The sequence below is a fragment of the Stenella coeruleoalba genome (assembly GCF_951394435.1).
Source record: "Stenella coeruleoalba genome assembly, chromosome: 7".
In the NCBI taxonomy this organism is placed as follows: Eukaryota; Metazoa; Chordata; class Mammalia; order Artiodactyla; family Delphinidae; genus Stenella; species Stenella coeruleoalba.
In genome coordinates this window covers 8,979,941-9,006,537 of record NC_137153.1, presented here as the reverse complement: position 1 = coordinate 9,006,537, position 26,597 = coordinate 8,979,941, and the positions used below count along the sequence as shown (strand labels likewise).

Genomic DNA, 26,597 nt, shown 5'->3' with positions numbered 1-26,597 from the left:
TAGTCAGTTCTCATTATATTCCTTACAAAATGTATTAATTACCCCTTGGTTATTTGGCAGGATAAATATTAGGTTTAAGAAATCTTGGGGCTTCCCTGGTGGCACAGTGGTTAAGAATCCGCCTGCCAATGCAGGGGACACAGGTTCGAGCCCTGGTTCCGGAAGGTCCCATACGCCACGGAGCAACTAAGCCCGTGCACCACAACAATTGAGCCTGTGCTCTAGAGCCCGTGAGCCACAACTACTGAGCCTGTGTGCCACAACTACTGAAGCCCACATGCCTAGAGCCTGTGCTCTGCAACAAGAGCAGCCACCGCAGTGAGAAGCCCGCGCACCGCAACGAAGAGTAGCCCCCACTCCCCGCAACGAGAGAAAGCCTGTGTGCAGCAACAAAGACCCAACACAACCAAAAATAAATAAAAATAAAATAAATTTATATTAAAAATCATCTTATAATAATTCTACATTCAAAGAACTAAATAAAAATTAACAGTATTTTTCACAACTCCACTCCAGACAACCGTTCGGCATGACAGGCACTGATTATCTAAAATAATATTGAGTGGTTGTTTTAGATATTCTTTCTTTGTTTTTTATTTTCTATTCACCTAGGGTCACCCTTAGAAACAAAAGTGAAAATCGGGATCACATAAGCTAGGTGACTTTTCCTTTGATATGGGCAACTTCTAGCTTTCAAATCTGCAGTAACTGCAATATTTGGGAGCTAATTGCTCTTCTTATAGAATGAATCCTACATATTGATTTACCTGAAGCCTTTGAAGTACATGATTCTATATGAAATAAATATTGATTTTATATGAACCTAGTGAATGGAAAATCGGGCTGTAGGACCACAGTACATAAAACAGAGCTGCAAGAGGCCTAGGAAAGACCTACCTTAGAAACGGCAGTGGAAGTCCTGGGCCCCACAGCTTGTCCTCGGTAATTAAGTTGTCCTTGAGCTTGTCCATCTGCAAAATGAGGATGTAAACCTGTATCACCTCTTGTTCACTAAGACAGATGGCATATTTACAAAATCACTGTGCTTTCCTTGGACAGAGAGTAATTGATACATGTAAACACTATTTAAGAATGAGGATTGAGTGGGTGAAACCACGTTCATATATTTCTCTCCATCTTCATCTAACCTGAGAAACGCTTTTCAAGGTTCTACCACGTGATCACTGGGACATGAGGGTCCTCTGATGTGACCTAAAAGGCAGGAAGAAATCCTGCCTTTGCAATTTACAAGTTCTGTGACTTTGCTGGAATGTCTGGTTCTCTCTAAACCTCAGTTTCCTTGAAAGTAAAAATAAGCATAATAAATCCTATCTACTACATAGGATTATATAAATAAAATAAGATCAACTATGTAAAAGCCCTTTGAGAAATAGTACCAGTTTTGGGCACCAAAATACTGAATGTGGTAAGAAATATCTAGTGTAACAATATCTGGAAGAGTTGTTGTTTTTTCAGTTGAGACCTTGTGAAGACCACAGTGTTTTCACTAGGAATATCTGAACCAGTGGAATAAAACCCCTCTGACTTGACAATTACCTGAGAAAACATATAAAACAATGTTAGTTCTGATAATAATCTTTAATACTTTATAAAAGAATTGTCTTGCAAAAACTAAAATGTGAGTAGGAATTTGTCTATTTTGGTATTTTGCTCTAGGTTGGTTTTCTCTCTTTTTTGTTATCAAAATGTGGCTTGAACTTTAGTGTGCGTGTATACCTTAGATGATATAAGGTGTATATATATATATATATATATATATATATGTATATATATCATGATACTTTCTTAGACCATGGATCTCCGTATCACTAGCGCTTTCATAGTAGTGGAATAAGATGTTGTGTAAACAGTTGCTAAATGAATAAGCTATTCAGTGAAGAAGTAAGTCAAGAGCCTAATTATTTGAGATGTGGTCAATACAGAAAATGTAACACCCACCCCACCCCCAACTCTTGGGTAAAGGTGAGGTGTTACATGGAGGGCACCTGTGGCCGTGATAACAGGTCATCTTCTCTGGGTCCACCTTGGATGGTGAACAACCTCAGCATCTCAGGGACAGCCTGGGAGGACAGGGCTGAGTTTGCCCTGAGCACACGATCTGCCAGGTAGTATTCCATGAATGCTGAGGTGCAATTTTGTCTTGTTTTGTTTTGTTTTACATTTAATGCATAAGAAGCTTGATTGTCAATGTCTGCCATAGTTTAAGTGTAAATGTTTCCTTTCTTAATGATTTTCATGTAAATTTTTTCTTTCTTAGTGGCTTTCTTAATGAAGCACCTTGAAATCATGACATCTTGGATTTGATGAAATAAAAGGTAGCAATAGCAATGGCCTGCTAGAGGCTTTGTGTCTTTATTTTCCTTTCTTTTCTTTCTTTCTTTTTTTTTTAGCGGTACGCGGGCCTCTCACTGCTGTGGCCTCTCCCGTTGCGGAGCACAGGCTCTGGACGCGCAGGCTCAGCGGCCACGGCCCACGGGCCCAGCCGCTCCGCGGCACGTGGGATCCTCCCAGACCGGGGCATGAACCCGCGTCCCCTGCATCGGCAGGTGGACTCTCAACCACTGCGCGACCAGGGAAGCCCTATCTTCCTTTCTTGATCGTGAAAGAAACATGGACAATCCAGGAACTCGTTGGGAGTTTTGTGTCCATTTATTTTCCTTAAAACTTTACACAGTAAATGCCATATATAACTACCGTTCAAATGCTTTACAATTATCTCTGCACATCAGCCCCTGAAACTTGCTCCCATCATTCAGAAAATGCTCATGGACAGAGGGCTTCCAGTGAGTACTCTGAGAATTCTGCTGCTTGAGCAGATGCCTTTGTAACATAAATGCTATTACGAAGCAGTGAAACACCACTACTACTGTGCAAATCAAATGAGGACTACACCTTGATGCAGCTGTAGACAGAAAAAGTGATGCTTTAGAACATCTTTTTATGTTTGAAAATACAAACTTTTTTCCCTAAGGGACAACTTTAAAGAATCTCTAAGATTCAAAGCAATGGTGATAGCAGTTGTTCCTAATTGTTTTACAAATTCTGTACTTTTGAGAAATGTTTCCTTCAGAAATGAGCTGGAGATGCCTAACTAACACATTCATCCAAGTCCAAGATATAATTAGCATTCTGAAAAGCATGGTGACAGCAAGGGCCATGATTACACTATATGATGTTGAAACCTGAGATATTTGCCTTTATTCCCACTGAGGTACGACAGTATTTCAAGCCTCACATTTTATTTGATCTTCATCACATAAATTTATTTTTAAAATAGCAAAGAAGTAGCAATATTGAGGCAAAATGTAAACGTTTTAAATAGTTTTCATTTTACAGTTACTGTATATTTCCTGACTTTATAAATTTATTTATGGTTTGAGATGCTGAGAGTACAGTGATAAAGGAGAAAAGACTAGCCCCCTGCCCTGCATTCTACTTTGGGAGTAAAGTAAACATACAGCTATGCAATAGGAAAGCCAGCAGATGGTAGTACATCATACGCAGGGTAATGCCTTACAGAGTGGCTCAACGTCTCCTGTGGACCCAGAGCTCAGGGGACGTTTGCCCTCTTGTTTTAGGAGGTGGCTTTTAGTTTCAGATCTGAATAGTGAGAAGGACCATATGTGCCAGGATAAGAAGACAAAACGTTCCAGAAGAGGAAGTACCTGGAGCAAAGGCTTTAAGGCAGGAGAAAACGAAATGCGTTGAAAGAACAGGAGGAAAACCAAGGTGACGGGCCTGTGATCGGTGCTCAGAAGAGAGGTACAGATGGGAACGCCCAGGTCAGGACGGAACAGACCACTTTGGGCCTTGTAATCAAAGGAACGCAGTTATATTTGAGTCTAAGTGTGACAGAAAACCTTTGAAACTTTGAAAAGGTGATGTGAGAGCTTCTCTATAGGAAATAGATGACGACAGAATAAATGACAAAGGCAAGGATGGCCGTGTGAAGCTGTTGTCTCAGCAGAAGACTGTGGCTCTTACTAGGTGGTAGGATGGAAATGAAGAGGGCAGATTCGGGATCCACTTGGGGTCTGTAGTCAGTGAGATCTGCTGTGGATAGGTGTGAGGAGTAACCGACACAAACAAGGCAAGAACCAAGCTAGGTCTTTTGGAGTAAAAGCAAATTTACGTGAAGGCAACTTGCTGGCAGATGACAGTGGTTCAGACGGGGATCTGCTAAGCCTCCACGTGGCATCTTGATGCTTCCAGACTCAGCACTTTGACACTCAAAACTTCACCTACTGTTCAACACTTAGACTCAAGACTCAAACACTCAAACCTTTGATTCAGTACACACTGCTAACGCGCTCTTATTTTATCTTTTGAGTAGAGTTGGAGCACATTCTGTCATTAAAGTTCATCCATAATAAGGTATATTCAGGTTAACTGCAGTTATAAGACTGAAAAACGGATACAATATTTTTAAAATGATTTCAAGTTGGACAGTTCAGAGAAGCACCTCCATGCCTATTCAGAAGAAAATTCACTCTACAACATTTTAATTTTACTATAATGTACCATTCAAATGTTGATGTCTGGCCTATTTCTTATTTGGACAAAATATATACCTCACTTTCTAAAAAAAATAAATTTACAAACACATAATAACTTAAACAGACTCTAATATTTAAAAGCAAATGCAAGGATAATGCATTTTAAGACCACACAAACTATGATTAAAATTGTGATGTTTGTGTTTCCTTCACCATTATATACATTTTCTAAGTTGGCATAAAAAGGAAATAACCTGGGCTTCCCTGGTGGCGCAGTGGTTGAGAGTCCGCCTGCCAATGCATGGGACGTGGGTTCGTGTCCCGGTCCGGGAGGATCCCACATGCCACGGAGAGGCTGGGTCCGTGAGCCATGGCCGCTGAGCCTGCGCGTCCGGAACCTGTGCTCTGCAACGGGAGAGGCCACAACAGTGAGAGGCCCACGTACCGCAAAAAAAAAAGGAAATAACCTAAACTATAATGCTAAAATAATAGAGTTTTTCTAAAAGTTTTAAATGTATATTTCTATAATACTGAACATTTTGATAGACCTTTCACAAATAGAATCTCATTTAATAAAATAAATATTTGAGTTGAACTCACCCAAAATATAGAGGTAAGGTGTATAAATCACGAAAGAAAAATTTGGACACAAAAGATAAGTGATTCAATTCAGTTGTTGACATAAAATCTAAAAGGGATTACACCACTGTGAAGTGGTGGCCTTTAACCTCTGCTCCAGAGCTGCTCCAGTATTGCCCAGGAATCATACTCTATTTACAGGACCAATTCTAATATCGATTATTTTGGCCTGGGTTCTCCCCAGAAGCAGACCATCAGACAGGGTTTGAGTTTAAGGCCTTTATTTGAGAAGGGGTAGGAAGTTAAAGCCACAAAAGGAGGTTATCAATCCCATTACAACCGTGAGCCACTGAAGCTCAATCTTCCTAGAAAATCTGGAGATTATGTGAAACCTGCCTTAGAACTATTCTGAACAAGGTGTGAGGAAACCTGGATTATGTGTCTTCTTATTTACACCTGAAATTCTTTGACAGCTGCCCCTGGTAACATGTAACCCCTGGCACTTCTTCTCTGCCCGCATGTGGACCAACAGGAAACCCTCAGATGGAGCATCAAGGGGCCTTGGCAGGAAGCCTTCATCTGTAATAAGGAGAGATTCAGTCTTTCCTCTCCTGATTTTATAGGAATCAAAATTTACTGCAAAGCTATCAGAAAACTATGGCAGAGAATTTGAGGTCTGTGACATATGGCAGACGTGAACTCCAGGCTTTGGGCCTTGGCATCTACATAGGAAGGAATGTATCACAGGTGTGAGTCCTCAGCCTATGTGATGAGAAGCACCAATCAAATAACATGATGAAAGTCTGCTAAGACGTTGAATAAGGAGCAGATACAGTTGGTACCTTTGCCTTACTCAGTTGGTCTGCTCTGTGATAAAACACCACAGACTGGACAACTTGCAAACAACAGAAGTGTATTGCTCACAGTTCTGAGATCAGCTGTATTGCCAGTGTGGTCAGGGAGGACCCTCTTTCAGATGCTCTCACATGGCAGAAGGGGCTTGGGCACTGTGGGTCCCTTCTATAAGGACACCAACCTCTTTCGTGAGGGCTCCACCCTCATTGCATAAGCACCTCCCGAAGGTCCCACCTAAAAGTACCATCACTTTTGGGGGTGGGAATTTCAACATATGAATTTTTGGGGACAGACATTCAGACCATAGCAACCTTGAAGCATTTCGTGTGTTTTGTGTAGATAATATTAAAAAATTTTATGATTCATTGAATCAATCTTCTAACAACTCAATGTCTTTTCCTCACTGTATACTTGAAAAATGTTTGTCAGATAAAGAAATGGTTCATTTTTTCCAACACACCAAAGATCAATCCATTTAATGATTATAGCTACCAGCTTTTCAGTGCCTTTACTGTAAAAACGTTGAAAAACATTGTATATATATTGCATAACCTGAAAGTGGATATTAGTTCCATTTACATGAGGAAATTTAAAAATTAGTGGCATTTAAATTACTTATTGTTGGCCTTGAAAGTATAACAACATACACTTATTTAACAAAATTGTAATGTTCAGGTAACTTTTTCAAAATAAGTTTACCGCATATATATTCTTATTTTACTATACGTAACAAATTTGTTCTTCTGAAATTATGGAAGTCAAACTAAAAGTCAAAGTATTTAGAAAAACAGAGATAGTTACACAAATGAGAATTAAGAAAGGATAGAGCTTAGTTATTATTTAGACAGTAAAGATTAATAGGAAAAATATAAAAGGAGGATACTGAAATTTATATAGACCTATAACTGATTTATTTATTCTAAAAAAATATATTGAGTGGCTACTGTGTACAGAGAATCTGAAAGCTTTATTTGGCTATGAGAATTGTGAAATTTTATTATTTTCATAATTTTATTTATAAAATTTGTGAGTCTGTTTGTCAGAACTTTCCCAAGAATTTCAGAGGCTGCTCTTGAGCCCAGAGTCCAGGGAGAAAGTGAAGTGTTCTATGTGGAAAAGCACAGTCCTGAATGTGGAAAGTAGTAGAGTGCCCAGGAAAATATGAAATAGACTTTAATTTAAAAAACAGAGATTTGTACGTCATTAAATTCAGAAAGAAATAGCAATGTGCCAGATGATCTACATCAGAGTAAATAGAGCAGAAACACAGTGAGACATACCAGGTTAATTTTAATGTAAGATGTTTATGGAAACACTATATGGAAATTGGAAATGCTGGTGTTTGTGTATGAGCTTGATATGATGATGTGAACATAATTACAACAGATCAATGAGACGAGATGGGTGCCTTTTCAAGTGCACTGAGGATGAGGACTAAATTTATTGATATCTGAAGATCTACAATTATAAAGAAAATTAAGTGTTATCGATAAAGTAGTACTTGGTATCCTGGATTTTCTCATACGAGAGAATTGATTATAACGTAGGGGGCACAGGATGAAGCATGATCTCACCTTGATTTTTGAGATGGAGCTAAAGAAACGTAAAAGGTGGGAGAATCTTGAAAGTTGTCATTTCTACTTTTAAGGATAGACTTCAAGTTCATGAGTTTGATACAACCTGAAGGCAGTTAATCTAGTCGATCCTCTTGTGATTCTCCAACACAGTATTTCCAGAGCCAGTCTGACCATGAGAATCAAGTGGGTGCTTCCTGAATCTCTCTTTTCCATGAAACCACCAGGTGAACATTCTGATCAAGTAAGTTGAACACTCTACTTAAATGCCTTCTTTATCTCACCTGAAAACCCATTTTCTTCAGTGCCTGCATTTTCAAGACAAAAAATCTCTATAAAGGACAAGACGATGGGGTGGAGTACTTTCCAACAGGAACAATTTCCCCGTGAGAACTTTCTGCTTAAAAATCAAGCAACAACGCATGCCTCCCATCCAGTAGCATCGGGTTTTCAAACAACCCTAAATCCAACCACCTCCCTCCAGATGCTTTCATTTCCTGTATTTTTTTCAACCTAGTCCCCTAGATCTTACCACCAGGATACAAATGAAATAAAGGATATGGGCACTGAGGTTCAAGGTTCACAACCCCCTTTTAGGCAACACATCAAAAGCTCTTAAGAACCTTTCCATGGAATGTAAATTAATTGAATGTTAACAAAGCCATTTAACTGTAAGTTACTCGAAGTTTCTTATTTGTAATCATATCTGCAATGTCAAGGACAACAGCTGTAACAAAGGCGGTAATACATGTTTGCTGGGTAAACAGATGAATGGATGGGACAGACTCCTAACGCTTGAAGGGAATTGGTTGAAACCAGCAGCATGAAGGATGGCCAGCATATCCACCCGCAGATTGCATGGTCCCGGGTTTATGGAACATTATTTTCACGGAGGGAAAGAAATGTGTATATGTGGGTATATTGCGGGGGGTAGGGGTGTTGAAAATGACTGCAGTGTGGAAATATCTCTAGGGCTGGTTAAGAAAGAGGAAGCTGCAGTTTGGGTAGACAGTGCTTAGAGAGAAGAATATGCCTAGAATAAAGAATTATTACGCAAATAACAGAAAGAAAATTAGGAAAAAATACTTTGAAGGCTAGTGGGGTATCTTTGAGAGAACACAGAAAAGAAGCCTTAAAATATTTATAGAAGACAAAGTGCTATGAAGAATACAGTAACTTAGAAAATGCAAACCTCACTCTCAAGAATTTATTTCCCCAGAATGATGGCAAATGGCAGATGATTTTTCCCCAGCTTTATTGAGATATAATTGGCATATAACTATTGTTGTCATTCGCTGTGGTTTTGAAATGTTTGCTTTTGAGCAGGTAGTATGTGCCCCTGTTCCATCCCCATTCAGAGGGTATGAGAACACAGACTGTAGGAAAAGTCGTCCCCTCCTGCCCCCTTCCTTAGCTGATTAGGTGCCTTCCCAGGCCCCTCCTCCCCAGCTAGTTTTCCATGTCCTCCCAGGTGTGTTCTGCGCCATCCTTGCTGTTACTAGGACTTGGGAAGCTTTGCCCCGAGGGTGCATCCCCTTCGTGCGCTGCAGTAGGACTGGTGCTCAGCGTTCTATGCCTGGAATCACTCTTCTCTCAGGGATGAGGCACCTATTTTCTTCTGCTTGAGAAATAAGCCTGAATAACAAGCTCATTAGCACTAATGAGTAATGACTTAATTGCTTCCTCAATTGTATCTGATCATATAAAAGTCTCCAGCACCTCCAATAATTTTAGACTGGCATGTCTGTTCTGGAGAATTCAATCACAGTCATTTTTTATTTTTAGAATTTTGTAGTTGCAAGAGAAAAAAGTATTCCCCAGTAAGATTGTTAGCATTTAGAGAAGTTAATCATGAGAATTATATATTTTAAAATTTTTTATTGAAATGTAGTTGATTTACAATGTTGTGTTAGTTTCAGGTGTACAGCACAGTGATTCAGTTATATATATACATATACTTTTTCATATATAAAATATTATATATATATTCTTTTTTAGATTCTTTCCATTACAGATTATTATAAGATATTGAATATAGTGCCCTGTGCTATAGCGTAGGTCCTTGTTGGTTATCTATTTTATATACAGTAGTGTTTATCTGCTAATCCCAAACTCCTAACTTATCCCTCCCCCACCTTTCCCCTTTGGTAACCATAAGTTTGTTTGCTATGTCTGTGAGTCTATTTCTGTTTTGTAAATAAGTTCATTTATATCAGTTTTTTAGATTCCACATGTAAGTGATATCATATGACATTTGTCTTTCTCTGTCTGACTTACTTCACTTAGTATGATAATCTCTAGGTCCATCCATGTGGCTGCAAATGGCATTATTTCATTTTTTATGGCTGAGTAATATTCCATTGTGTATATGGACCACATCTTCTTTATCCATTCATCTGTCAGTGGACATTTAGGTTGTTTCCACATCTTGGCTATTGTAAATAGTGCTGCTGTGAACACTGGGCTGTGTGTACCTTTTCAAATTAGAGTTTTCTCTGGGTATATGCCCAGTAGTGGGATTGCTGGGTTGTATGGTAGTTCTATTTGTAGTTTTATAAGGAACCTCCATACTGTTCTCCATAGTGGCTGCACCAATTTACATTCCCACCAACAGTGCATGAGGGCTCCCTTCTCTCCACACCCTCTCCAGCATTTACAGTTTGTAGGCTTTTTGATGACGGCGATTCTGACTGGTGTGAGGTGACATCTCGTAGTTTCAATCTGCATTTCTCTAGTAATTAGTGATGTTGAGCATCTTTTCATGTGCCTCTTGGCCATCTGTATGTCTTTGGAGAAATGGCTATTTAGATCTTCTGCCCATTTTTTTGATTGCGTTTGGTTTTTTTTTGATATTGAGCTGTATGAGCTGTTTGTATATTTTGGAAATTAATCCCTTGTTGGTCGCAATGTTCGCACATAGTTTCTCCCATTCCACAGGTTGTCTTTTCGTTTTCTTTCTGGTTTCCTTTGCTGTGCAAAAGCTTTTGTTTATTTTTGTTTTTATTTCCATTACTCTAGGAGACAGATGCAAATAAAATTGCTGTGATTTATATCAAAGAGAAATTCATATATTTTTCATATTTATTTTCCCAAACATTTTTAGGTGGTTCTTGTTTGCCAACCAGACAATTCCGGAAACTAGAAAAGTTTCAGGAGACTATTTCGTGAATTAGTGATCTTTTATTCAAATGATATAAAAATCAACTGCCGTTGACCCAAGCATACAAAAATATGCTTGGATTAATAATATATACAAATAAAGCTCTGTATATTTTAGTATAACAGAACAGCCCAGGGGCAGGCTTGATTTCAAGTGCAGCCCTGTCAGGAGATCATGAGAATTTCATCAGTTTTATTTCCAGGCTGGATACTCTCAGAGAAGAAGCAACGCAGGCCCTGCTATGTCTGCCCACTCCACACCCTACTGCATTGCTCACTCCACACCACTCACAAAAGAGAGCATGTCTTCTGTCTTATTAACAGGAGAGAGAGAAAACACTGTTTTACAAAAGCCCCAGGCAGATATATCTGGTGTGTCACTGGCCGGAATTGGACCTTTAACCTCATTTCCATTAATCAGTTAATGTGCTGGTGTCTGAGGAGGGCCGGTAGGTGGCAAAGTATTGGGTGGGCCAAAAAGTGTCTTCGTTTTTTTAAGTAAAAATAAAAGACACATTTTTCATTTTCACTGAGAACTTTATTGAACAACATATTCACCCTTTTGTTCCACTACCTTCTGCCATTTTTCAGGCAACTGCATAATTCCGTCTTCCCAAAACTTTTAATCTTTTTGAGCAAAGAACTGTTCCAGGTGCCTTTTACAGTCTTCCAGGGAATTGAAATTTTTTCCATTAAGAGAATTCGGTAGAGACCAAAATAAATGGAAATCCAAAGGTGCAATGTCTGGTGAGTGCAGCAGATGAATCAGAACTTCCCAGCCAAACTGTACAGTTTTTGCCTGGTCATCAAAGAAACATGCGGTCTTGCGTTATCCTGATGGAAGATTATGCGTTTTCTGTTGACTAATCCTGGGTGATTTTCATCTAGTGCTGCTTTCAGTTGGTCGAATTGGGAGCAGTACTTGTTGGAATGAATTGTTTCGTTTTCCAGAAGGAACTCATAATAGAGGACTCCTTTCCAGTCCCACCGTGATACACAAGGTGATACACAACATCACCTTCTTTGGATGAAGACCATCCTTTGGTGTGGTTGGTGGCGGTTCATTTTGCTTGCCCCACGATCTCTTCTGTTCCACATCGTTGTACAGTATCCACTTTTCATCGCCCATCACGATTTGTTTTAAAAACGGAATGTTTTCATTATGTTTCAGTAGAGAAGTGCATGCGTAAATATGGTCACGAAGGTTTTTTCACTTAACTTATGTGGAACCCAGACATCAAAGTGATTCACATAAACAAGCTGGTGCAGATGATTTTCAACACCTGATTTGGACATTTTGAGTATGTTTGTGATCTCCCACGTGGTATAATGTTGATTGTTCTCAATTATTGTTTCGATTTGATCACTATCAGCTTCAACTGGTCTACCTGACTGTGGAGCATCGTGGAGTGAGAAATCTCCAGCACGAGACTTCGCAAACCAGTTTTGACACGTTCAGTCAGTCACAGCACCTTCTCCATACACTGCACAAATCCTTTTTTCCGTTTCAGTTGCATTTTTATCTTTCTTGAATAAAGCAGAATATGTTGAAAATGTTGCTCTTTTTCTTTCACCTTCAATATTAAAATGGCTACACAAAAATTCACCAATTTTGATAAGTCTTTTTCTACATGCACGCTGATAGGACAGCTGTCACATACAATCCAACAGAGTTGTTTCGAATGAAGTTAAAGACAACTAAGTGCCACTAGAGCCACCTTACGGAGAAAGCCGAAGGAACCTTCTGGCCAACCCAATATGAGGATGGATTTGAGGCCTTAGCGGTCCACTCCTGAGCTAATGATGGAGACCATCCCACCAGGAACACAGGCTGAGAAGGGAGAGGCGGGGATCCCCAGAGAAACGTGCTTTCGATACTAAAATGAAAAGACAGGCGTGGCTGAAGCAAAGGGAATAGAAACAAAACCACACGGAGAAACTGCAAGTCAGGAGCTTTAAGGTCACGTTCATGGCTATGTCTAACCAGCATCTGAACAGTGCTAAGAATAGAGCCTTTCATACAAGTCTTAAAGCTACGTGTATTTTCTGTTGTATATATACAAAAAAAATTGTTATTTTAACAGCACTGGGAAGACCTAAGAGGCCCAAGAGGAAACCTTTACAAATAGATTCTTTTATTGATGTAAGAGAAATTTAGCAATGAAATTCAAGTACATGAAAAGTTATTATTCAAAAGACTGGTCGATGGCCAGCTGTTCGTGATTTCTGCACGGGATGCAACCAGGGGCCGTGAGTTTAAGTTGGAGCACAAGGACTTGTAGATAATATAGTAAGACTTTCCTGTTAGTGGAGTTATTAAATCCCAGGATGCGTTGTCAAGGAAGGTTCTGGAATTTACTCTTGAGGCCTCAATGAAATAAAATGTTTTATTTCTTACTAATATGATTCAAAGAAATTCTGCTTAAAGGATAAATTGGACAAATTTTAAATATTTAAAAAACATTGATTTTTTTAAAGATTGATATTTTAAGCTGAAAATCATCAGCCAGGAATAGAAAAAAGCAAGACAAATTCTTTTCCAAATAGAATTAAATCTCCAGTTCCTCATTTGGAATACTAAATCAGCGAAATGTGAGTGATTATATTTTAGAGATTACAACAAATATGTCTCAAAATAGCAGTTTAAAAATCTTATGTTTAGGGCTTCCCTGGTGGCACAGTGGTTGAGAGTCCGCCTGCCGATGCAGGGGACACGGGTTCGTGCCCCGGTCCGGGAGGATCCCACATGCCGCGGAGCAGCTGGGCCCGTGAGCCATGGCTGCTGGGCCTGTGCGTCCGGAGCCTGTTCTCCGCAACGGGAGAGACTGCAACAGTGAGAGGCCCGGGTACCGCAAAAAAAAAAAAAAAAAAAATCTTATGTTTAGGTTGTTACCTCTTAAACAAAATCTATTCAGCAGCACGGAAACACCTTAGGTGAAAGATTTTTAGAACATGAGAATAACTCTTTTTATGAAATTTAAACCAATCGTTTTTCCAAATGCATAAAATTACCACTTTTCAGATCTGTGCAATTTAAATCCCATTAGCATGCATTAGTCATATGAGAAACCAAAATCAATTCTGCTAGTCAGGGAACTTATGTCAAGTAATTATCGGATATAATATTATTGCTCTTGTTCTTAGCCGTGCATGGGTCCCACTGAGAAAGTAGCGCTTACTTCAGAGGGAAAATTGCAGACAGGAATGTTGCAACTGGCCATCAGAAGTCCACTAAAACCATTATTGTTTTTTCCTCTTAGATTTGTAATAGTTCCACATTTCACATTTTCTTTTCTCACTGTGTATCAACAACCTCCTACAGCCAACATTAAATTTTTGCCTTGTGAGAACGAAGGCCCGTAATAGCAGTGAAGTAAATAATGCTTTTTAAACATTAGAAATTATAGGATATGGAAATAGAAACTTTGAATTTACATGATTTACGCATGAAAACTAACAGAAATAAATTTACACTTGGATATCTGGGAATGGGCTTATCAATTTCTATAGCTATTAAGAAATGTTCCTCCTCTTAAATGAAAAATCAGTACCAGTGTAATTCATCTCTATGACTAAATTAATTTTAAACAAACAAACAAAAATATCCCTGGTTTTGGGTTTTGATTCATATATTTAGTGAAAGTTTTTTTTGGGGGGGGAGGGGTGGCATTAGAGCAAGATTGAATGAAAATGATAGATTATCTTGTTAAATGATGTCTAGCAAGAAACAGTTTTGATGGAAATGCATAAACATTTTATTTTTCATTATTAATTTAGGTAACCACTGTCATACTTCTTAGATTCCAAATGCATAATAAGCTACTTGGGATTTAAAATGACTATCAAAACACTGAGAAAGCTGACCTAAGATAGTAGTTATTTCTACTTAGAGAAAATGGGACAGTATAGCTGATTCAAGATGACTAATTACCCTATGACTTACAAATGCACAGGTTTAAGAGACTTCGATCCAAAATGATCTCAAGAGTAAAAGCAGCAATATCTTTTCTATTTCTTCACACGAGTTTTAAAATTCATTTTATGTAAAGAAATCCTACCTTCTTTGTTTTCTGTTGCCAGCTCCACTTAAGTTTTATATTTTAATGATTTATTCACGCAGTGAATGTAAGTGTACAAATTAATCCATAAGCATTCATGTTATTTTGGCTCTTAAGAATATGCCAGTTGAATTGTAGAATCCTATGGGTGGAACATTTCTGGTGTACTATTGCCAAGTCATCAAGTTCCCCAAAAAACTCTGGCTGTTTCTGTTTCGTAAATAAGTTCATTTTGTATCATCATTTTAGATTTTACCTATAAGTGATACCATATGATATTTGTCTTTCTCTTTCTGACTTACTGCATTTAGTGTGATAATCTGTAGGTCCATCCATGTTGCTGCAAATGGCATTATTTCATTCTTTTTTATGGCTGAGTATTTTACTATATATATAGTGTGTGTATATATATATACATATCACATCTTCTTTATCCATTCAACTATCATTGGACACATAAGTTGCTTCAGTAACTTGGCTATTATAAATAATGATGCAATGAACATAAGGGTGCAAATATCTTCTCGAGTTAGCATTTCCATTTCCTATGGATAAATATCTAGGAGTGTAATGGCTGGCCTATTCTATTTTTAATGTTTTAAGTAACGTCCATACTGTTTTCCATAGTGATGGCACCAATTTAAATTCCCACCAACAGTGCACAACCGTTCCCTTTTCTTCACAACTTCTCCAACACTTGTTATTTCTTGTCTTTTTGATAATAACTGTTCTGACAGGCGTGAGGTAATCTCATTGTGGTTTTGATTTGCATTTTCCTGATAATTATGTTGAGCATCTTTTCATGTGTCTCTTGGCCATCTATCTGTATGTCTTCTTTAGAAAAATGTCCATTTAGAACCTCTGCCCATTTTTTCTAATTGGATTATTCAGGTATTTTGGGTATCGAGTTATATGAGATTTTTATATATTTTGGTTATTAACTCCTTGTCAGATATATGGTTTGCAAATATTTTCTTTCATTCAGTAAGTTGCCTTTTCATTCTGTTGGTGGTTTCCTTTGATGTGCAGATATTTTTAGTTTGCTATAGCCCCATTTGTTTAATTTTGCTTATCTTGCATTTGCTTTTGCTGTTAAATCCAAAAATCCAAAAAAAAAAAAAAAATCATTGCCAGGACTGATTTCAAGGAGCTTTTTTCCTGTGACTTCTTCTAAAAGTTTCATGGTTTCTGTTCTTGTATTCAAATCTTTAATCTATTTTGAGTTAATTTGTGGGTATGGTGTGAGACAGTGATCCAGTTTCATTCGTTTGATGTGGCTGTCCAGTTTTCCCAACACCATTAATTGAAGAGACTGTCCTATACCCAACATAAATACTTGTCTCCTTTGACATAAAATAATTGACTGTGTATGTGTATGTTTATTTCTGTCTCTCTAATTGGTTTCATTGGACTATATGTCTGTGTTTATGCCAATATCATATTGTTTTGATAATTCATTATTAGTGTATAGAAATCAACTGATTTTTGTATATTGATTATGTATCTTGCAGCCTTACTGAATTGGTTTATTTGACCTAACAGTTTTTCAGTAGATCCTTTAGAGTTTTCTGTATATATTATTGGGTTGGCCAAAATGTTCATTCGGGTTTCTTCATACATCTTACGGAAAAACACAAACAAAATTTTTGGCCAATCTAATATCATGTTATCTGCAAAGGGACAGATTTAGTTCTTTTGTACTTGGATGCCATTTCATTCTTTTTTATGCCTGATTGCTCTGGCTAGAACTATACTGAATAAAAGCAATGAGAGTGGGTATCCTTGTCTTGTTCCTGATCTCAGAGGAAATGCTTTCAGTTTTTCACTATTGAGTATGATGTTGGCTGTAGGTCTGTCATATATGGCTTTTATTATATTGAGGTACATTCCTTCTATGCCCACTTTGTTGAGAGTTTTATCATAAATAGATGTTGAATTTCATCAAATGCTTTTTCTGCATCTATTGACCTCATATAATTTTTATACTTCATTTTGTTAATGTTGTGTATCACATTTATTGATTTGCAGATGTTGAACCATCCTTGCACCACTGGAATAAATGCCACTTGATCATGATGTGTGATCCTTTTAATGTATCGTTGAATTTGGTTTGCTAATATTTTGTTGGGGATTTTTTTAGCTATGTTCATCAAGAACATGGGCCTGGGGGCTTCCCTGGTGGCGCAGTGGTTGAGAGTCCGCCTGCCGATGCAGGGGACACAGGTTCGTGCCCTGGTCCAGGAGGATCCCACATGCCGCAGAGCAGCTGGGCCCGTGAGCCATGGCCGCTGGGCCTGCGCGTCTGGAGCCTGTGCTCCACAACGGGAGAGGCCACAACAGTGAGAGGCCCGTGTACCGCAAAAAAAAAAAAAAAAGAACATGGGCCTGTAATTTTCTTTTCTTGTCGTATCCTTCTGGCTGTGGTATCAGGTTAATGCTGGCTTATAAATTTATTTTATTTTTGGCTGCATTGTGTCTTCATTGCTGCACACGGGCTTTCTCTAGTTGCGGCGAGTGGGGGCTACTCTTCGTTGTGGTGCACGGGCTTCTCATTGCGGTGGCTTCTCTTGTTATGGAGCATGGGCTCTAGGCATGCGGGCTTCAGTAATTGTGGCTCGTGGGCTCTAGAGCACAAGCTCAGTAGTTGTGGCACACAGGGTTAGTTGTTCTGTGTCATGTGGGATCTTCCTGGACCAGGGCTTGAAACCATGTGCCCTGCAATGGCAGGCAGATTCTTAACCACTGTGCCACCAGGGAAGCCCGATGCAGGCTTCTTAAAATGAGTCTGAAAGGATTTCTTCCTCTTCTATTTTTGGAAGAGTTTGAGAAAAATTTGTATTAATTATTCTTTGTATGTTTGGTTAAATTCACCAGTGAAGCCATCTGGTCCTGGTTTTCTCATCTGTTGGGAGGTTTTTGATTACGTATTTGATCTACTTATTAATAAAATCTTTCTGTCAGATTTTCTGTTTCTTCACAATGCAGTCTTGTTAGCTTGTGCATTTCTAGGAATTTGTTCATTTCTTATAAGTTGTCCAATTTGTTGGCATATAATTGTTCATAGTAATCTTTTGTGATCTTTGCATTTCCATGGCATGAGTTATAATGTCTCTTCTTTTATTTCAATTTTGAGTCCTCTCTCTTTTTTTCTTGGTGAGTCTAACTGAAGGCTTTTCAAAGACCAGCTCTTAGGTTCATTGACCTTTTCTGTTGTCTTTTTAATCTCCATTTCATTTATTTCTGCTCTGATCTTTGCTATTTTTTTCATTCTGCTAACTCTAGGCTTTGTTTGTGCTTCATTTTCTAGTTCCTTGAGATTTTTTCTTGTTTCTTGAGGTAGGCACTTATTGCTGTGAACTTCCGTCTTAGAATTGCTTTTGTTGCATCCCATACACTTTGGTATGTTTTGTTTCCACACTTATTTGTCTCTAGGTATTTTTTAATTTTTCTTTTGATTTTTTTGTTGATCCATTGGTTGTTCAGTAGCATGTTGTTTAATCTCCACATATTTGCGAATTTTCCAGTTTTCTTCATGTGCTTGATTTCTTGTTTATACCATTGTGGATAGAAAGATGCTTGATATAACTTCAATTTTCTTAAATTTATTAAGATCGTTTTGTGGGCTAACACAAGATGTATCCTGGAAAGTGTTCCATGTGCACTTGAGAAGAACGTATATTCTGTTGCTTTTGGATGGAATGTTCTGTATATATATGTCAGGCTCATCTGGTCTATCTTGTCACTTAAGGCCAATGTTTGCTTATTGATTTTCTGTCTGGATGTCTAACCATTGATAAGAGTAAGTTAAGTCCCCTAGTATTATTATGTTGCTTTTTGTTTCTCAGTTTAGCTTTGATTATATTCACTTTGTAAATTTAGCTGCTCCTATGTTGGGTACATAAATGTTTACAAATATAATATCCTCTTGTTGGACTGACCTCTTTATCATTTGTAATGATCTTCATTGTCTCTTGTTTCAGTCTTTGTCTTAAGGTCCATTTTGACTGATGTAAGTATTGTTATCCCTGCTTTCTTTTTGTTTCCATTTAGTCCCTTTTTCCATCTCTTCATGTTCCATCTGTGTGTGTCCTCACATATGAAGTGAGTCTCTTGTAGGAACTGACTGACTCCTCTTGGCTTGTTTTTTGTTTTGTTTTGTTTTATAAATCCATTTAGTCCCTTTAGCTGTCTTCACTCTTTATTCTTCTGTTTTATTGCTGCTCTTCTTGGGTAACTTCCACTCCCCTGACTTTCAGTTAACTCATCCTTTCTTTTGCTCCAGCTAGTCTATGGTCAAACCCCTCTATTGTATTTTTTTCAGTTTAATTATTGCACTTTTCAGCTCTCTGACTTGTATTTGGTACTTTCTTATATTTTCTAGATCTTTGTGTTCATCCATTCTTAAGTTTGGTAAGCATCTTTATGACAATTATTTTGAATTTTTTATCAGGTAAATCACTGATTTTTTTTTCATTAAGGTCTTTTTCTGAAGTTTTATCTTCTTCTTTCATTTGCAACATATTAGTCTATCTTCTTCATTTCCCTTGAATCTCTGTGTTGGTTTCTGTGCATTGGATACAACAGCTACTACCTCTCCCAGTCTGGAGGAGTGGTCTCATGTAGGAGATGAAGCTTCTAGTTCAACTGTGCCCTAGTTCTTGGTTGTCTTGGAAACCTTTGTGATTATCCAAGCAGCCTGCTTTATTTTTAGTTGCTCCCAGTAACTGAGATTGTGCTAAGACCTGCCAGTGTCCCAGAGGGGACGACCTCAGTCACTACCTAGATTCAGGCTAGTCTGACCCCAGGCAGAAGCTTTTAAAGTATAAACATAAACCTCTTCTTGTTAAGAAGAAGTATATATATCTGTGCATATATATCTGCTCCTTCTGCCCTGAGCTCTGGGGTGACAGCCAGTAAAGAACTGTTTCTTTGTTTGCTACTGTCCTGTTGAACCTGTGAACAGAAGCACCACTGGCCACCAGTCAGGTTATCAAGGAATGTGTCCTCTGGGTGGCAGCCACAAAGCTGGGGCACCAGACTTGTACACAAGCTCCTTTCTCAGAGACACCAGAAACCTGCGGTGGAGCAGAGGGAGAGTGCAAAGATGGTGACTGCTGGCCTCCCTGATCACTGCAGAAGACTGTAGTTGGTCCCTGGATGTGTGTTTAATTAGGACCCTACCCCACAGGCTGTAACTACAAAGATAAGCTAATAGGCTTCTTTCACAGAAAGACTGTGGGTTTCAATCTGCTACCTCTCCCTTGTGCCCTGGGGGTATCCAGCTAAGAACTCTGTCTGTTTGTCATACTCCTATGAGACCCATGATCGTAAGCCCACTGGCCATGAGATCCACACTACCAAAGGATGTTCCCTGGGTGGCAGCCACAAAATCAGGTCACCAAATGTGTGTCCCCCCTCCTTTTTCAGGAGATAGTGGCCACCTGGAGCAAAGCAGAGGGAGGGCATGAAGAAGGTGCCTCTGTCCCTGGAGGTTATCCCAGCCAGCCCCCTAGATGTGTCTTCATTCAGGTGCCAGCTTGTCAGGCCAACAGTTTAAGATGATCAAATAAGCCTCTTTCCACAAAACCAGGGCACTTTTCAGTCGGCCACCTCTGTGCTGGGCTCTGGGTGGGTGAGTATGTGTCTACAAGCCTTTTAAGTCTATTTCTCAGTGCCCTACAACCTTGTCTCTCATGGACAGAAGCCCCGTTGGCTTTCAAAGCTACACATCTTGGGGGCTGGTCTCAGAGGCAGGTCTTAAAAGTTGGGGTCCTGATGTAGGGTCCACACTCTTCACGCGTCAGGGAGAAGCTTGGGGTTGTGTGTCCCTCTGATTGTGCGTCACCATGCTGGACAGTGGGGTTTATGGTGAGGCTGTGTCTCAGCCCCTCCTACCCATTTCAGTGTGGGTTTTTCTCATTTACCCAACGTGCAGGAGTTGCTTAGCTAGTTTTTGTTTCTTTCAGAGGACATTGTTCCACGTGTAGCCGTAGATTCAGTGTGCCTGAGGGAGATGTGATTCAGGATTCTCCTACATCACCATCTTGAACTGAAACCAGCTGCATAATTTCTTAATGGAAAATAAAAAATTTTATAATGTCTTTGATAACTTTTTGTTATAAAATGACTGTTGAAATCCTTAATCTTTAAATGAATGCCTTCTAAAAAGAAATAAGAAGTAATTTAGGACATGACCAGGAGAAGTGAGTTTCCCTTATCGTTGGCATGGATTCTCCTAATGTCATTGGGGGTGTGTGTGTCTCTGTGTGTGTTGCCTTTTAATAGATTTAGAAACCCAAGTATTCTTCAGAATTACATTTGGGAAATATTCATCTTGGGTACTGTCAGATGTAGAAGTGGGTCTTCATTCAAATGCATGTGATAGAACTTGTAAGATAATCTTTAGACAGATCTTAGGTAAAGTGTAAAAGTGAGAAAAACAGTGAGCTAGGATCATAGCTCCCCAAGGGAGCATAAGACATATTCACACACTTAGAAAACTTACTTTTACCTGGAGAAACTAATATCCATATAAGAGCAAACAATTAAGATTACTGTGAGATTTTAACCATTTATTTTACCTATATATTCCTTTGTTGATTTACTATGTATTACTATACACTTTAAAAGTCCCTGTTAAACAGCAAATATGTATCAGGCATTGTGATAAGTTTTAGGAACTCATCCTTGATGGATGAACAGAGTCTCGTGCATGTGGTTATGGAGACATATACTTGTTTGTCAGATAACCTGGTGAATACACCCTAAAGACTTTGATTAGGTGTTTGTTAGGTGTTTGTCCTGAAGCTCCCTGGATGGAAGGAGATTTGAAGTCATTAATGCACAGAATGTTTTTGAAGCCACAGCTGTGGGGAACATGGAATAAGCAGAGTGCACAGAATGAGATGAGATGAAAGTAAATAAGAAATCATAGGGAATAACTAAAAAGGGGTGAGCAGAAAAGGCAACTGCAAACAAGGCTGAAAGGAATCATCTTGCCCTCAGCAGGGTCAGCTAGCCTGTGGTCACACAAGGAGGATAAAGTTTTAAGAAGAAAGTGGTAGTTAATGCAGCAGAAGCTGTAGAGAGTCAGGAAGGTGACCACTAAACGTCCACTGGATTTGGGGAGTGGAGGCTATTCATTTCGCGAGAGGAGTTTGGATGCAGGGCTGGGGGCCAGAACTAACCCAAACAATTCCCAGAAATTTAAGGAGTAAATTCAGGCAAGAACGATGGACACTGAATGTGAATTATATTTCTAAAAGGCTGGACTGTGGAGAGAGTAACACAGACTGTGTACCTAGTGGGGGATGGATTTAAGGGAATATTTCATCTGTGTATGTGTTTTGATTGCAGGTACTGTAATAAACATGAAAACATTTAAACATCAGGTATCTGTGCCAGTATATGGGGGACTGAACAGACAGGACAGAGAAAGTGCAGTGGGATGCATTGCCATCCCAACCGGGGTGAGGTGGTATCTCCTTGTGGTTTTGATTTGCATTTCCCTGTTGATTGGCGATGGCTGAGCATCTTTCCATGTACCTGTCGGCCATTTGTATGTCTTCTGTGGAAAGATGACTCTTCAAGCCCTTTGCCCATTTTGATTGGATTATTTGGGGGCTTTGGATATTTATTTGTATATATTTTGAATATTAGTCCCTTATCAGATACATAGTTTGTGAATATTTCCTCCTATTCTGTAGGTTGAACTTCCTTCAGTTTATTGTTTCTTTTGCCGGGCAGAAGCTATTTAGTTTAATGTAGTCCCACTTGTCTTAGTTTTTGCTGCCTGTTATTTTAGTGACTTATCCAAGAAATAATTGCCTAGACCAATGTCAAGGATCTTTTTCCCTGTTTTCTTCAAGGAGTTTTTTTTTTGGTTTCAGGTCTTACGTTTATATTTTTGACCCATTTCAAGTTAACTTTTGTGAGTGGTGTAATATAGTGGTCCAGTTTCATTCTTTTGCATGTGAATATCCAGTTTTCCAAACACCATTTGTAGAGACTGTCCTTTCTCAATTGCGTGTTTTTGGCACCCTTGTCAAAAATTAGTTGACCATGTATGTGGGGGTTTATATCTGCACTCTGTATTGTTTGACTGTTTTTATGCCAGTACCATTTTGTTTTGATTACTACAGCTTTGTAATGTAACTTCAAATCAGGTATTGTGATGTCTCTCACTTTGTTCTTCTTTCTCAGGATTGCTTTGGCTATTTGGGGTCTTTTGTAGTTCCAAACAAATTTTAGGATAGTTTTTTTTTTCAGTTTCTGTGAAAATGCCATTAGAATTTTGATCAAGATTGCGCTGCATCTGTAGATTGCTTTAGGCAACAAGGACATTTTAACAATATTAACCCTTCCAGTCCAAGAACATGGGAATATCTTTCCAGTTATTTGTGTCTTCTTCAATCCCTTTCCATCTTATAGTTTGTATTGTACAGGTCTTCCACCTCCTTGGTTAAATGTATTCCTAAGTATTTTATTGTTTTTGATGCTATTGTCATAGGATTGCTTCCCTAATTTCCCTTTCAGATTGCTCATTGTTAAGTGCATAGAAATGCAACTGATTACTGTACACTGACTATCATGCAACTTTACTGAATTTGTTTATTAGTTATAACAGGGTTTTTTTTGGTGGAGACTTTAGAGTTTTTTATATATTTATAAGATCATGTGATCAGCAAACAGAGATAATTGTACTTCTTCCTTTCCAATATGGATGCTTTTTCTTTCTTTATTCTGCCTAGTTGCTATGGCTAGGTCTTCTTGTACTATTTTGAATAGAAATGTAAGAGTGGCCATTTCTGCATTTTTCTGGTCATAGTGAAAAGGATTTTAATTTTTCATCATTGAGTATGATGTTAACAGGGGGCTTGTTATATATGGCCTTTATTATGCTGCGAACTTTCCTTCTATACCAATTTGTTGAGCATTTTTATCATGAAAGGATGTTGTATCTTGTCAAGTGCTTTTTTTTTTGGTATCTATTGAGATGATTGTATTATTTTTATCTTTGATTCTATTAATATGGTGTATCACATTAATTGATTTGTGTGTGTTGAGCTATCTTGGCATTCCATGGATAAATCCCATTTGAGCATCGGGAATGACCCTTGTTGAACTTGTTTTGCAAATATTTTATTGAAAATGTGTACATCTATATTTATCAGGAATATTGTATAATTTTCTTGTATATCTTTATCTGGCTTTGGTATCAGGCTAATGCTGGCCTCATAAAATGAGTTTGGGAGTTTTGCTTCCTGTTGCATTTTTGGGAGGAATTTGAAAAGGACTGGCTATAATTCTTCTTTAAATATTGGTAAAATTCACCAGTGAAACCATCTGGTCTTGGGATTTTCTGTGTTGAGAGGATTTGGTTAATGATCAATCTCCTTAGAACTTATTGATATCTTTAGATTTTCTATTTCTTCATGGTTCAGTCTTTGTAGGTCCTATATTCCTATGAAATTATCCAGTTCTTCTGTGTTATCCAGTTTGCTGGCATATAAGTGTAATTATTGATGGGTAAGGACTTACTAGCATCATTTTGTTAATAAATTTCTAATTGTTTTGTGTTTCTTTAGTTTCTGTCTTCATCTCTTGCTGTCTTTGTTAGTTGATCATTTGTGTGTGTGTGGTATGCTTTGATTCTTTTCTCTTAATTGTTTTTATATTATAGGTTTTGATTCTGTGATTATCATGAGTTTTTAAATACATCTTAAAGTTGTAACTGTTTATTTTAAGCTTATAACAACTTAACTACAATTGCATAAGAAAGTTCCACCCATTTAATTGCAGCCCACAGTTTGTGTTGATGTCCCAATTTCCATCTTTCTAAATCTTGTATCCATTAACATAATATTGTAGCTATGGGTTTTTTTTTTTCAACAGTTTTGTATCTTAACCAGAGTGCTATATTTTAAAATGATTTATATACCATTATTGCAGTATTAGAGTATTTTTAATTTGACTATATATATGCCTTTACCAGGTCATTTTATACTTTCATATGTTTTCAGGTTACGAAGTAGCATCCTTTTTTTCATCTTGAAGAACTCCCTTTAGCATTTCTTATAGGGAAGGTCTAATGGTGACATATTTTCTTAGGTTTTGTTTGGGAATGTCTTTCTCCATTTCTGAATGACAGCTTTGCTGGGTTAAGTATTATTGATTGTTAGGTTTTTTTTTTTCCTTTGAGCACTTCGATATATCATTTCACTCTGTCCTGGCCAGGAAGGTTTCTGCTCAGAAATGCTTATAGTCTTATAAGGACTCCATTGTATGTGATGAGTCTTTTATCTCTTGCTGCTCTTAAAATTCTCTGTCTTTGATTTTTGGGAGTGTGATTATAATGTGTTTCAGTGAAGATCTCTTTGGGTTGTGTCTCTTTGTGGATCTTTGAGCTTCCTATCCCTGAGTGGCCATATCTCTTCCCAGATTTAGGAAGTTTTCACTTCTTTATATACAGCTTCTATCCCTTTTTCTCTCTTCTCCTTCTGGGACTCCCATAATGTGAATATTATGTCTTTTGATCATGTCTCACAGTTCACACAGGTTTTCTGCTCTCTTTTTCATTCTATTTTTTATTCTCCTCTGACTGCATAATATCAAGAGATCTGTCTTCACACTCACAGATTCTTTCTTCTGCCTGGCTGAGGTTGCTGTTGAAGCTGCCTATTGCACACTTCATTTCATCCAGTGTATTTTTAATCTCCAGAATTTCTGTCTGGTTCTTTTTTCTGATTTCTATTTCTTTGTTGAACTTCTTGTTTTGTTCATGCACTCTTTTCCTGAGTTCATTGATTTGTCTATTTGCATTCTCTTTAACTTTGCTGAGCTTCCTTAATATATTTTGAATTCTTTACCAGGTAACTCATAGGTCTTCATTTCTTTGGACAATTACAGAAATATTATTCTGTTCCTCTGGTGGTGTCATGTTTTTTGCTTTTGTCTTCTTGGTGGCTTTGCACTGATGTCTGCACATTTGAGGGCAGATTCACCTCTTCTAGTCCTTCCGTACTGGCTTCAGTGAGAACAGACTTTCACCTGGAGGTGGCTGCAAGGGTGCTGGATGGGTGGGGTGCAGTGTCCTTGCATCCTGAGAAGGCACAGTGGCATAGTCTCCACGCTGCTCTGTCAGCCCAGGTTGACCTTGCTCAGACGGCCACGGGCCTGCAGGAAGCAGTGGCAGGTAGGACTATTGGGATCTTCAGAGACCACAGCTGCTAAGGTCTTCCTGTTCATTTTTCTTTTTCCCCAAGGGAAGAAGCTCTAGCTGAGGGATCCTCTCGGCACTTGGTCTGGTGGGCTGGCACTGAGAGTGCTCAGAACAGTATTGCAGCCATGGTCCTGGGATCTGGGACACACAGAACTGCCACAGGGCGTGAATCCTGCATGGATCCTATAGCACAGGTGCATTGCCTGTGGCTAAGGCACGGGTGTCTACTGTGTGGGGGTGTGCTGATACCCTGTGAAACCAGTACCTGAGGATCAGGGGCTCACTGTGGAGATGCTGGTGTGGGGAGGGGGCGCCCAGCAGCACAGGCTCTGGGATAACAAGATATAGTGGTGGCTTGGGCCCAGGGGTCAGTGGTAGCAGAGCCCTTGGATGGTAGGTCTAAGTCTCAACTCTGGCCCAGGGGCTGTCACAGGCCAGCAGCAGCATGGCTCCAGGCTGGTTTCTTAAAGCGTCTGTTGGCCCCGAGGGGCCTGGGCTGAGTGCAGTGATAGCTTATCCTTGTCAGTGACAGTTCAGAGCCACATCCTTGGAGCCAAGGGGATGCCCCGGCAATGGCTGTACAGAGCCATGACCTGGCACCTGGAGAGTGGGGTCCAGGGCAGTGACACCATGG

General features: G+C 38.8%; 1 long non-coding RNA gene across 1 annotated transcript in view; it reads right to left on the bottom strand.

The window, feature by feature from the left end:
* Positions 1-305: 305 nt before the first annotated feature.
* The window catches only part of LOC307188475, a 41,631-nt gene continuing 15,339 nt past the window's right edge, over positions 306-26,597 (bottom strand). The window contains exons 3-5 of the long non-coding RNA XR_013828949.1: positions 7,526-7,833; positions 4,772-4,922; positions 306-971 (exon numbers count right to left, since the gene is read on the bottom strand). This is a non-coding gene — a long non-coding RNA (uncharacterized lncRNA). The remainder of the gene's footprint in view (positions 972-4,771; positions 4,923-7,525; positions 7,834-26,597) is intronic.